Source organism: Carassius gibelio, chromosome B18, assembly GCF_023724105.1.
Source record: "Carassius gibelio isolate Cgi1373 ecotype wild population from Czech Republic chromosome B18, carGib1.2-hapl.c, whole genome shotgun sequence".
Taxonomy (NCBI): Eukaryota; Metazoa; Chordata; class Actinopteri; order Cypriniformes; family Cyprinidae; genus Carassius; species Carassius gibelio.
The window spans coordinates 7,889,126-7,901,238 of record NC_068413.1 but is presented as its reverse complement, the minus strand read 5'-3'; the positions used below and the strand labels follow the sequence as shown (position 1 = coordinate 7,901,238).

The 12,113-nt window shown below is 37.0% G+C and overlaps 1 protein-coding gene across 1 annotated transcript in view; it reads left to right on the top strand.

Moving 5' to 3' along the window:
- Nucleotides 1-12,113, top strand: part of LOC127976983 (alpha-1,3-mannosyl-glycoprotein 4-beta-N-acetylglucosaminyltransferase C-like) — a 107,370-nt gene that overhangs the window by 43,136 nt on the left and 52,121 nt on the right. The window contains exon 2 of the mRNA XM_052581583.1: nucleotides 2,892-2,981. The gene's annotated coding sequence lies outside the window, so the exon portion shown is untranslated. The remainder of the gene's footprint in view (nucleotides 1-2,891; nucleotides 2,982-12,113) is intronic.

Genomic DNA, 12,113 nt, shown 5'->3' with positions numbered 1-12,113 from the left:
TGCTGCCTCTGAAGGTTTTTGTAAGCTGTTTTCATTTGACACATTGCTTTTTCCATTTATATAGTTGGGAAGTAGGTATATTAGAATTCAGAGTAGGTTCTCAAACAGCAGTGTTGTCAAATGCTTAATTCAGGATTTAGAGAATGTCGGAAGACAGATGCTCTGAGAATGCCTAACAATATCTCCCTGTAACACTGGTGGTTGTCCCAACTTCATTCAACAAATATAGAGGACTTGATTTGCTGTCAATCCTGATTATTGTGATCGTTTAACCTAATAAATTATATAATTTAATATAATATAATATTTATGATAAATTTTCCCTGTAAGACAATGTTGCATATAAGCTGTTCACATGGTTGGTAGGATCCATTATCCATCATTAAAAAGTAATCTCACAATGTATTTGTCAATACAGATGCATAATCTATGAGTTGTCCCTGGAATTTATGCATCTCATTCTTGTCCATGCATGCAAATGGACAAGCTCCCGTCACTAGTGTGGTAATATATGTGCATAATGATGGCCGGTCCACTTTCATCTCAGCACATGAAGCCCAACAGTGGAGTCACAGCTGCTCAGCTTATTAGCTCATTGAATTAGACCAATCATGAGCCAAATGGAGGAAAGACCGGACACAGTAGCATGCAATGCTTATAAATCAGTCTTACTCTCTAATATTAAATGGCTATTTCAGCTCTTCTTATTACCCAGATGATGCTGCCACCGTGAAGATTTTCACAGAAATTTAAGGTAAGATTTACTGAGGAAAAGTGGGAAAACTGGCAATGGTCTCCAAGGCAGAAAGCCTTTTATTTCCAGTGTAGGAATACAGCCCCTTTAAAAGGATGCCAGCTTTCTTTAAGGTGTTTTTTCTCAAGTCCTTTGCGGGCGGTCGTCTACCGACAGAGCAAGCGGTCATCGGATAGGGTTGTAGTGCTTATCCTGACTTTTTGCATGCCTGGTGCCGGCTAAAGCCACCCTTTTGTCTCACCACTGACTGAGAATACACCATTAACAGAGCCACAGCTTGACAAGAAAAATGAAGAGAGCTATTTTCTGTGGCCTCGAGTGCCAGGCTGAATAATGAGCAGACATTCTTTCTCTCTTCCCCCTCCACGGATTCACTCCTCCTTGTGAAGACCCAGTCAGAGAAGAGTGTTTCTGTCTCTTCCCCCCTTTTTTTCATCTCGCTCTCTCTTCCTGTGCCCTGATCTGTGACTTTTTTCCTAGGAAACCAGGGCAGAAACAGACTGTGTCTGCACATAACATTCAAGATCTTTGAGAGGTGAATTAGACAAATGTCTAGTGTTGTCTGATTTATGGATTTGAGGATCAGATATTTTGCATCCAGAATGTCACAAACATTCATACTAGAATCAAAGGCGGTGTCTTACAAAATATTAGTGCATTGTGTTGTTTTCCAATGGGAAACAAATGTCAGAAATCTTCAATATCTCAAGTATTTCTTATAGACACCAATGACATTAAATTGAGAACAGTAGGAGTTTTAAAGAAATCCCACACCAATGTGTGTCAGATTCAGAAGGCATCTCAACAACAATTTGCAATGCCTTTAAAGTCTGTCAAATTCAGTATTATTTTTTTTTTAAATCAAATTCTTTGAAGAGCAAATTACATGCATTATGCAATGCACATTAATTTATAGTTAAATATATGTGTGATTATGTATGTATATGTTTATATATAGAAAAAATCTGTATAAAATATATTAAATATATAAACTAGTATTGGATATTTAATTGAATTTTTTTTTTCCACCAATCTTTGTTATCACATAACAATTAGTCATCTTTAAAAACAATTATTATTGTTCAATAATTTAATTACTATTCATTTAATTTCACAAACCACAAAACTAATATCTTTTTTGTATTCAACATATCATATATATATATATATATATATATATTTTTTTTTTTTTTTATTAAAATAGTATTTTTTTATTATTATTATCAGACATTTATTGGTTATCAGCCATAACATGACAAATAATTTCTTACTTCAGCTTAAGTGAATCCTTATTGTGACTTCATAATAAATATCAACAACTGAATCATTCTCCTTAGGCATATAACGAGAAACATCTTGGATGAAGATGATACTTCAAATGAAATGAAAGATTTCCATTTAGTGAATGAGCATTGTTATTGTCTGAGTGTAATGATGGACTTTAGCAAGTATATAAGCACTACAAAGGTTAAAATACACAAGTTAAAGCACACAAACACACACTAACAGAAAGAAAAGGGCATTAGTCAGATCCTATATTCTCAAAGTGGCTGTGTTCCCTGCAGACACCTCTTCCCCTACCCTTGAGTGCTAATAAAATGACGTGAGGACCCGTCTGCTGTGCAGGCAGCGTGAATTCACAGCCGGAGAGGAACCAATAAACCGCCTTGGGTGTTTTTTCCTCACTGTGTTCGTATTGGACTGCGTGTACAGATGTCTGAGTGTGTTCAAATGCGAATTTGCTTTTGCGTCTGTGACTCGTGAATGCAGCTGTTCATTTCTTTCTCCTGTGTAAACATGTTGTTTGTGTTAATATTTGTCTCCGAATGAGCTGGGATACAAGTGTGCGCACATGAGAGAAAGGCAACTGCGGCAGCAATAGTTCAGCTGGCTGTTAGCCTGGGCATGGGGTTTGTGATATATGGTTGTGGCCATTCATTGAGAGCCAATTAGGCCTCCTCTGTGTTTATGGAATCCCATAATGCACTACTCTCCAGAGCACCCACCGCTGCCTCCTAGAAGGAATAAAGAACAGGAAATAGAATTCTCAACAGGAGGATTTGGTAGCTCATGTTTATTCACCTGTCACAGCAAGAGTAAATGAGCAATGTTCTTCTCGTCTGTTTGTCTCACATAGATAACAAGCCATTTTCTATGGATCCACTGATCGTCATCTTCTCAAACCACAAGGCTCGTTCCTACAAGCACATCTGAGTCCTGCAAGCAGGTAATTTGTGTTTAATTTTTGTCCTCGCTTTTTCATTTTGAATTTGAGTCCAAACTTGTTCAGGCAGCATTTGCTGTTAATCACACCACAACCTTCCTGCTTTAATCTGCCATTGTGATTTACAAAAGGAGGGGTGAGAAGAGACCAGAGGATATGCTGTTATGCAGAATCAAGCACAGGCTTTTATCCTTTCAAACGCCGACAACAATTGTAAGACAGTCTGACCTCTTTTCTGATGCTGATTAGCGTGGTATTTGAGTTGACATTAAACATGGTGCAGTAATTATGCTAAAAGGTAACAGAGAGGTAAATGCAGGGAAAAGAGGCTCTTCATTCTGATACACTTTATAAACTCCGAGGTCGGGTTAAGTGATGGACTCTACAGATATGCAGCGGTTTCCAGATAAGGTATTAGCATTAAAGTAAGAAATCTCTATGTATTGCAGCCATTAGGTTTTCCATAAAAGCAGTTTTGTGAGATCTTGTCTCACAGCATTATTTCAAAACTTTGCATCAAGTTCAATGGTGCAGTAAACGGCTCAATACCCGGAGCTATTCATTAGCAGTAAATGTGCAGTTATAGCCTGCGTTTTAAAGGAAGTTGCTTAAATAATCTAGTTTATGCTGGGAACTAAAAGATGAAATATTAAGTTGAACGCAATGACTGTTACTATTCCTTTTTTTATTTTTGAGGGGCCCTGTGGCAGTCCTGGTTTAGAAAAGGCATTAAAATCAAAGAATTGAAGAAATAAAAAGTGTTTTACAGCTTAGTATTTCCTTGGTGGTTGATAAAAAGTGGTACAAATAACAATATAATTTAAAAGTATGTGCCAGATGCGTAACACATGTACACTAGACTTAAAAATCAAAACAAAACAAAAAAAACTTCAGTTTGAATAGATTTTACACCTCTAGACATTAACAGTCCATTTCCATGTGATGCATAATTCCACTATACTTTTAGGGAATAAAGAAAGATTTCAAAACATGCATACATGCATACAGCAGGCTGTAATGAGATCGAGCTGTGGTGGGGCTAATGAATGATAGGCACTTGAAACTGTGAAGAACGATGGTACAGATGTACAGCTGGCAGAGGCAAACGCCGATGTGAGTGAACATTAAAGATTCATTCAAACAGCTGTTCCTTATCCAGGACAGCACGATCCAGCACCATGTGCTCTGATTCTGAAACAGAAGAGTGCATGAAGCAGGGGTGAAATTTTTACTAAAGCTCAGGGTATCACACAAGCAGCAGAGTCAGCCGAGAGATCTTCAGCGATTGAAGGCTTTACCTCATACTGAAGAACATGAAATCCATGGATTGAGAGTTGAAAACTATGACAGCTGCGTTTCAAGAGTTTGTGGTTGAATCTGACACACAGTAAAGTTCAGGCTAAAAGTTAGAGTGAACTGAGGATGAACATATTTGTGTCTGTTTGTATTTAGCCAGATATTTGCTTTGGAAAAAGACCAGTAAAATTCAGCTCCTTAATTATCATTGTGTAATGCCAACAACTCTCAGGACTAATTCTCTGATGCCTTTTCTTCTAAATGCTCAAGTGTGTTATTAGTGTGTTCTTTTAAAGTGCTGTTCTTCAGTAATTTACCAGCCAGTATCAATTGCCTTAGGTACGTGGTCCTGGCTTCATTTAGGTGAGTAAAGGCTGTTTTGCATGGTAAACTGTTACCAAAAGTTCTCAGTTCATTGTCAGTGGGAGAAAGACGACAGTACAGAGGCGGCAATAAAAGCTTGCCAGCGGAACATAGAGATGCAAGTTATAAAAAGAGATGTTTTGAATATTTTTTTATATTATTATTATTCATTTAATGTTGTTTTGGACCCCTTTGAGTTTCAGTGAACTGGAAAATATCAGTTGAACAATTCCTCAAAATAACGGTAACACTTCAGTATAGGTTCTGTTTGCTTATTATTAATATATTGGCTGTTTATTAAAGCACATATTCTCCAACACCAAATTCTACACTGAAAAAAAGTGTTTCATTCATCCAACCAAAAAATTCAGGGTAATGATTCACACACATTTTTCAGCTGTAGCCAATGAAAAACAAATAACTTTGCCTAAGGGCAAATAATTTATTTTTCATTGGCTCAAGTAAAAAAATACAGATGCAAATAACCATCCCAATTTAATTTAATTGGATGAATGAAAACATTTTTTTCATTGTACATATTCCGACCTATAACTAAAATTAACAACTAACTTACTAACTACTAAAAACAGCAAATTAGGAGTTTATAGAAAAAGAAGTCATAATTAATAGTTTGTTAATAGCAAGAGCTGGAGCTTAAAATAAAGTGCGGTCAAAATATATTTTTCTCCCACTGAAGAAATTCATACAGGTTTGGAAAGATATGAGGTCAGTAAATATGACAATTTTCTATTAATACCATGATTGGAAAGATTTTGTGTGTGTGATTGGATTGGAAAGAGTGGTTTCTTGATTTTCTTCAGTGTGGTTGAAAGTATGCGCTAACTTGAAAATAGCTAACATTCAATGTGTTTTTTATCTAACAAATCAAACATCTTTTAAGTGGTTACTTATTTTCAGAGTAATCTAAGATTGCTCTCTGTAGTGCTCTATGAGGCATTCACTACAATGAATGAGCAAGCAATTTGCAAATAAATGTTTCATTACTTTTATTAGCTTTAATTTACTGTACATAGAACAGATATTTACATTGATCTTCTCATCCAGAGCAGCATGTTTCCATTTCCTAGCAGTTAGCTAATGCAGTAGATGTAGTTGTAACACTTTAGTCTAGGGACCAATTCTCACTTTTAACTAGTTGCTTGTTAGCATGTCTATCAGTAACACATTACCTGTTTATTAGTAGTTGTAAAGCACTTATTCTGCATGACCATATTCTACTTCCCAAATCATATAAAATACCTACACTTATCCTTACTATTACCTTACTATTAATAAGTAACAAATTAGGAGGCAAAAGTCATAGTTAATAGTTTGTTAATAGCAATAATTGGACCTTAAAATAAAATGTGACCAAAGTAGTGTATGGAAAAAGCTTGGACTCAGAAAAGGTGGCAAGACTGCAAACAGAGATCACTTGTCACAAACTGTGTAAAATTAATCATCTTATCTTTTCATCTTATCATCTAAATCATGTCATTTGAAAGTTTTTTTTTTATTATTTATACACAAAATGAGTCATTTCACAATGCTTGAACTTCTGGTTTGAATGAAATGAAAGCTACCAAATTAAATGTTATTCACAGTGTCATTATTCACAGAAAATCTTGCCTTCTGCCCTTTTGAGCAACACAAGAGTGAGTAGACATTTTCCTTTTTGGGTGATCTATTCCTTTAATGGTCTTGCAGAGTAACATTTACCCTCACAAAATTACAAATTGACAAATTTAGCATTGAGTGTCATCTGAAACAATATTCTCCTTTTTGCCAGCATAAAACGGGCTCGCTGATGGCTTTTCTCAGACTTTACCGGATATAATAATTTCCAGGATGAAATATTTAGTCCTTTATCCCTAGACCTTGGTGAAAGGAAAAGGCTGTTGTCTGTCAGCAACACAAAACACGTATCTCCCTTGCAGAATCTCAGCCATGCAAAATAATCAGCCAAACAGGAGAACTACTCCCGCTGGAAATCACGGTAATAAGCCCACCGTCCCCTATCGAAGTAACAGCTGGTTATGTTTTTCTAATGGAGAAGCGCCATCACAAGCCGTCGCTTCTCGTTCATCAGCAGCTGTTAGCTGTGACTGGAGGTGCTGAGAGAAATCGGCCTAATATTTGTGTGCTGCGTGCAGAACCAGATCTTCTACAAACGAGAGCTGTATAGAGTTAGGGCCGTGACCCTGCAGAAATTAAGCTCCTGTCTCGTCACCCTCACACCTGGATTTTGAGACGAGGGCAAGGGGTCGGGGTCGGCTTAATAGTGACAACTCACCTGCTGATGATTCTGAGGTGATACATGTGATATACACCATCTGCCAAGGGGTCAGTCTGCCCTGACAGGGCCTGTTTGAAACATCAACGTGAGTCTGCATGTGTCAGACCGAGCGCTTGCACCCCTCAGGCTAATTTGGGACTGATGGAAGACAGACATATTCTCTTCTGTCATTTCTCGCAGCTCAGACGATAATATATGCTGTTGTGTTGTTATTTTTGTCTTCAGCAGCGATGCATTTCTAAATGTCACTGAATGTGTTCAAGGTGTAATTCACCAAAGAATGAAGATTCTGTCATCATTTGCTCACCCTTATAGTGCCAAACATGACTTTCTTTTATATTATATTTTGAAGAGTCTTGTTTCTGCCATGATATAAAAAGCTCATTTTCTACTTTTCATCTCACAATTTGGTATTTCTTTCTCACAGTTGTGAGAAAAAAGTTTTAATTATGACATATAGTCTACAGTTAGAATTTTGTCTTTTTGTTTCTGCCACGGAATAAAAGAAAAAGATTATTGTCAATTTTTAATCTTACAATTCTGATTTTATATCTCACACTTCAGAATACTGAGTCATACATTTTATTTTTTAGAGATATAAACACAGATTTGTGAAATTTATCAGTTACCTTGATATTTTAATCATGTGGAGGAAACCATCTTCCATACCATTGACTAGAGGTGGGCGATATGACCAAAATCTGATATCACGATATATACAGTATGACAATATAATTATTTTTGCTCTAAATTAGGTCTTTATTATATAAAATATATTGATGCAATAGAAATTTCATTATTCTTGTCATATGAATATTGTCACGCTGTCTGGTCTCTGTTTCCCTGGGTGTCCACTAGTGGGCTCACTTCCCCTTAGGCACCTCACCGTAGGCACTACAATTCCCACTAGCCTTGTCCCTTCATCAATTGCACTCCTGCTAATTGCACCAGTTGCCTTCACTTATTTGTCATTAGCCTCCCTATATTTACCAGACCTTTCCTGTTGTCTGGATGGAGTCCTTTCCTTTCGTGATCCTGTTTTCTCATCTTCCGAGATTCCTCGCATTCCGAGTTCCTGTTCCCTTCCTGTTCCTTCCCTGTTTGTTTTCTTTTTGGATTGTTTTCTGGTTTTGACCTGGATTGTTTGGACTACGATTTGGATTATCCTAAATAAACATACCTGCAATTGGATCTCTCTCTCCCTTTGTCTCACTGGGTCGCGATCGTCACAAATATTAGACTGTTGTCACTTTAAGAGCTGCCTGGCTCCAATATACATTATTGATATGCACTGGAGTGATTTTCTCCCGTTTAATTTCATGCAAATGAGTTTGCATTTCAGTGTTTTAAAATTACTTGTTTTTAAACTGCATTGCTTAAAAACGCAGGCAAATGATAAGAATTCGTTACCATGTACCAGAGTAACATCATGTAAGTGTATAACCGTGATAGAGATGATAGCCCAAAATCTCTATCGGTTGACAAATTTCTACCGGTTAGTCATATCTAATGGTATATTGCCCTCCCCTACCTTTTGACAAATCAGAAAATTCTAACTGGAAATGTTTTCAAAAATATTGACAGAAATGCTTCTTTATGAGGATTTTTTTTGTTTTTTTTATTAGCTTTTTTTATTAGCTTGAAAGTACTAGCTAACAGTCTGCAAGGAAGTTTGCTTTCCTCTATGGTTAATTTGAGAAGCCGCAGGGTGTTGCCTGCACAATTAAAACTTGGAAAAAAGTTAATAAGCAAATTTGTTTTAGTGTTTTATCGATGGGGTGCTTGTGAAGTCAAGCCAGAGCGAGCTCTCATAAATGATTGCACTGTGAGGTTTGATGTAATGCAGTGCAATGCAAGAATCCAAACGGTGCTCCTTCAGCTTGCAAGCAGCAGCGTAGGCCCGTTCTTAAACAACCTCCATCCCACTATAGGCCAGTTTTAGCACAAACATCCTAACAAGAGCTTTGTCTGACCTCGTTCCCTTCCCCTGTTGTTTTGACTCAGCTCTGCTGATGTCATCGTGTTTTTCTCATACAGTGTGGCACGAAGAAGACAGGAGGAGACAGCAGAGAAAATAAGAAACAAAGAAATCCCACGTGGCGTCATTTCACTTTTCAAACTGATGAGCCTTGCTCACTGCCCTCTGCTTGAAAAGAGTCAGAGAAAGAGCGAGATTAATGCAGATCGTCTGTCATCACCTGGCAGCTGATCAAAAGATCTCATTGGCAGACAGCATTCGAAAATCCACTGGAGCTTCTTTTTTCTCACTTGGAGCTGTAGAGGCAGTTTCTCAGACACACATGAACTGGGTATTGGCTCTAGGCATGTAGGGAGAAGGGAAAGAGGCGTGAAATGGCACTAGCATTCCTTGGTAAATTAAAAGCAAAAAGAGAGTGATGTTGAGACACACTTATGTTTTGAAACATCAGGGAGTATGGTTTGTGGCGTGCAGAATGCAGATCCCAGAGCAGGGGATTTGGGCAGAATTTGAGCAGGGTACAAGGGAGGGGAGAAGAAGGGGAGAAAATTGTATTCTTCAGAAAAGCGAGAGAGAGATTCTTGTTCTTTGTTGTGAGAGCTGCACCCCAAGGCTTGTTGCTGTGCTGATGGAGAGGAAGCAGGTCCCTGTGTTGTTGCGTTGTGCTGCTGCATTTTCACTCCTTTTTGTCTTGTTATGCATTTATTTTAAATTTTCTTCTCTTTTTTTCACCTTGCGAAGAGAATTGCGAAAGCATTTTTTCAGGTCACAATTAAAATATTTTCACAGTTCAGTGAATCTTTTGACAGGTAGGTATTTAACATAATTGTCAATTCAGAAATCATCTCTGGCGTGCTTAAATGTTTGGTTTTAGGAAACTAATGCTAAGCAGCATACTCAAATACAGCAGCATTATGTATACAACTGTTACAGTAAACCTAGTCAGTTTGCATATGCCAAGAAATTCCCAGTAGGAATAGTTCCCCCAGAAATAATAATTCTGTCATCATGTTGTTCAAAACCAGAATGGTACTGTACCTTAAAAGCAGCTCCAAAAGGGACTAAGAAAAGCACCATAAAAAAATAGTCCATACAGCTCTTGTTGTATTTTAACACTTCTGAAGCAATTGCAGCTTTGTGTGAGGAACTAAATGAAATTTAAGTCTGTATTCATTTGAAAACGCCTTGGCTGTGACTCAGAATTCAAATTTGGCACAGCTTTTAGAATGTGAGGTTTGGTTTGAAAACCAAATGAAGTCATTGATGTCCAACCTGCATCACAGACGACATTTTGAGAGGTGATTCAACAAGTTTAGTGTGGCAAAAGTCATTGTTAATAGTCATTTAATATTGAAATTGGTCCCCAAACTAAAGTGAGCCCAGAAATATTGGAAAAAAATAATTAAATAGAGCAAAATTTTCTACATTTTTGACATTTTTGGTTGAAATGTTTCTTTATCTCATTTTGGCACAGTTCGAATATTTGCCCTTTTCTTTCTTTGGAGCGTATTTGCTTAATGCGTTTATTCTACAAATCGAGCCACCTCAGAGGAAACACTGTTTTAAGTCATTTGGCCCAACCTTACACTGACATTCAAATCTGTATGCTGGAAAGTGCAGACACCTGACCAGCGAGAGTGCCTCTTATGATGCGACTGCACCCTTTCTCACCTCTATCTGCGAAAGTAATTATGGCAAACCACTGAGCGACAGCACACTGGATTGGCGAGAAGGATGCCAATAAAGGTCATGAAAATAAACACATCTCTCTTGTTATGGAGGAGAGGGTACAGTTTCCAGTGGAGTGCTGATGCTCAAGGCCAGGAATTCTCCTTTACCTCGCCTGTCCCCCAGCAGATGCTGTTCCTCTGCACAAAACCCTAAAATTCCCCTGAGATGAGACATGACATGAAGCGAGAGACAGAGCTTCAGCGAGGATCATGGGGTGAGAGGAAGGTTGCTGAGACATTGTGGAAAGAGCATGGAACTAAGTGAGAGGTGAGAAAGGGAGAGGGTGAAAGTGTAAAAGAGACTGTGTATTTTTTTGTGTGTTAGAACCAAGAAAAGAGACAAACTGTCAGGTTTTGGTGGAGCAAAAGCTGTATGGGTATATTCTGCAATGGAACTTGTAGCCCTACAAATTATAATAATGATTGTTTAATCAGAACAGTGATTTAATTTAGATGAGTTAATATGGAGTTTCCTATTTTCATTTTACTACTTGATCAAAGCTGTGTTTCTCAACCCTGGGGGTCCACAGACACCTAGTGTTCTGTGATGCAATTGCAAGGGGTCTGTCAAAAAAAATAAAAAAATAAAAAAAAAATAAATATATATATATATATATATATATATATATATATATATATATATATATATATATATATATATATATATATATATATATATATATATATATGATACCATATATGATACCATATATGTCATAAAGTATTAGTTTAGTAGTTCTCAACCTGGGGACCTCAGCAAACTTCCAAGGGAGCTGTAAGATGACTTAAATCTATTTTAATATAATACATTTTAATTTATAAAATATATATATTATTAATATATAATTAAAAGTAATCCCCAAAAACCTGCATACCATGAACATTGACATCATATTTATTATTTTAATTTTCTCCCATCAATATCTGTTGTTTTTAATGAAGAAAATAGTTCCACATCTGGAATCATTAAATGAATCACAGTTAAATGGTGGTCCTAAATCATCCTAGTGGTTTGTGTTATAATTGCAAGGGGTCATTTAACACTTTGATGGCGTATACTAGAAATCAGATAAACAAAAAAAAAAAAACATGCATTTAAAATATTACATTTACATTTATGCATTAAGCAAATGGGTTTTATCCTACATAATTTACAATGGAGGTAAGAAATGAATCATAAAATGAGCAATATTCATAGTATGAAAAAAGCTAGAGCAGAAGGGAAATGCAAAAACAAAAAACAAAGGTCCCTTAGTTAAGATTGTGGAGTGGTTAAGTGCTTGCAGAGAGACTGGTCTTCAGAAGCTTTTTGGAAGTTGTGATGGTCACAGCAGATTGAGAAGAGTTTGGCAGTTCATTATGTCAGAGAGGATCACTGAGGGTGAAGGTTTTGGAAAGTGACTTGGTGCCTCATTGTGAAGGCCCAGCAAGGTGCCACTCATTAAGTGACTGCAACTGGAGGGAGCATACAC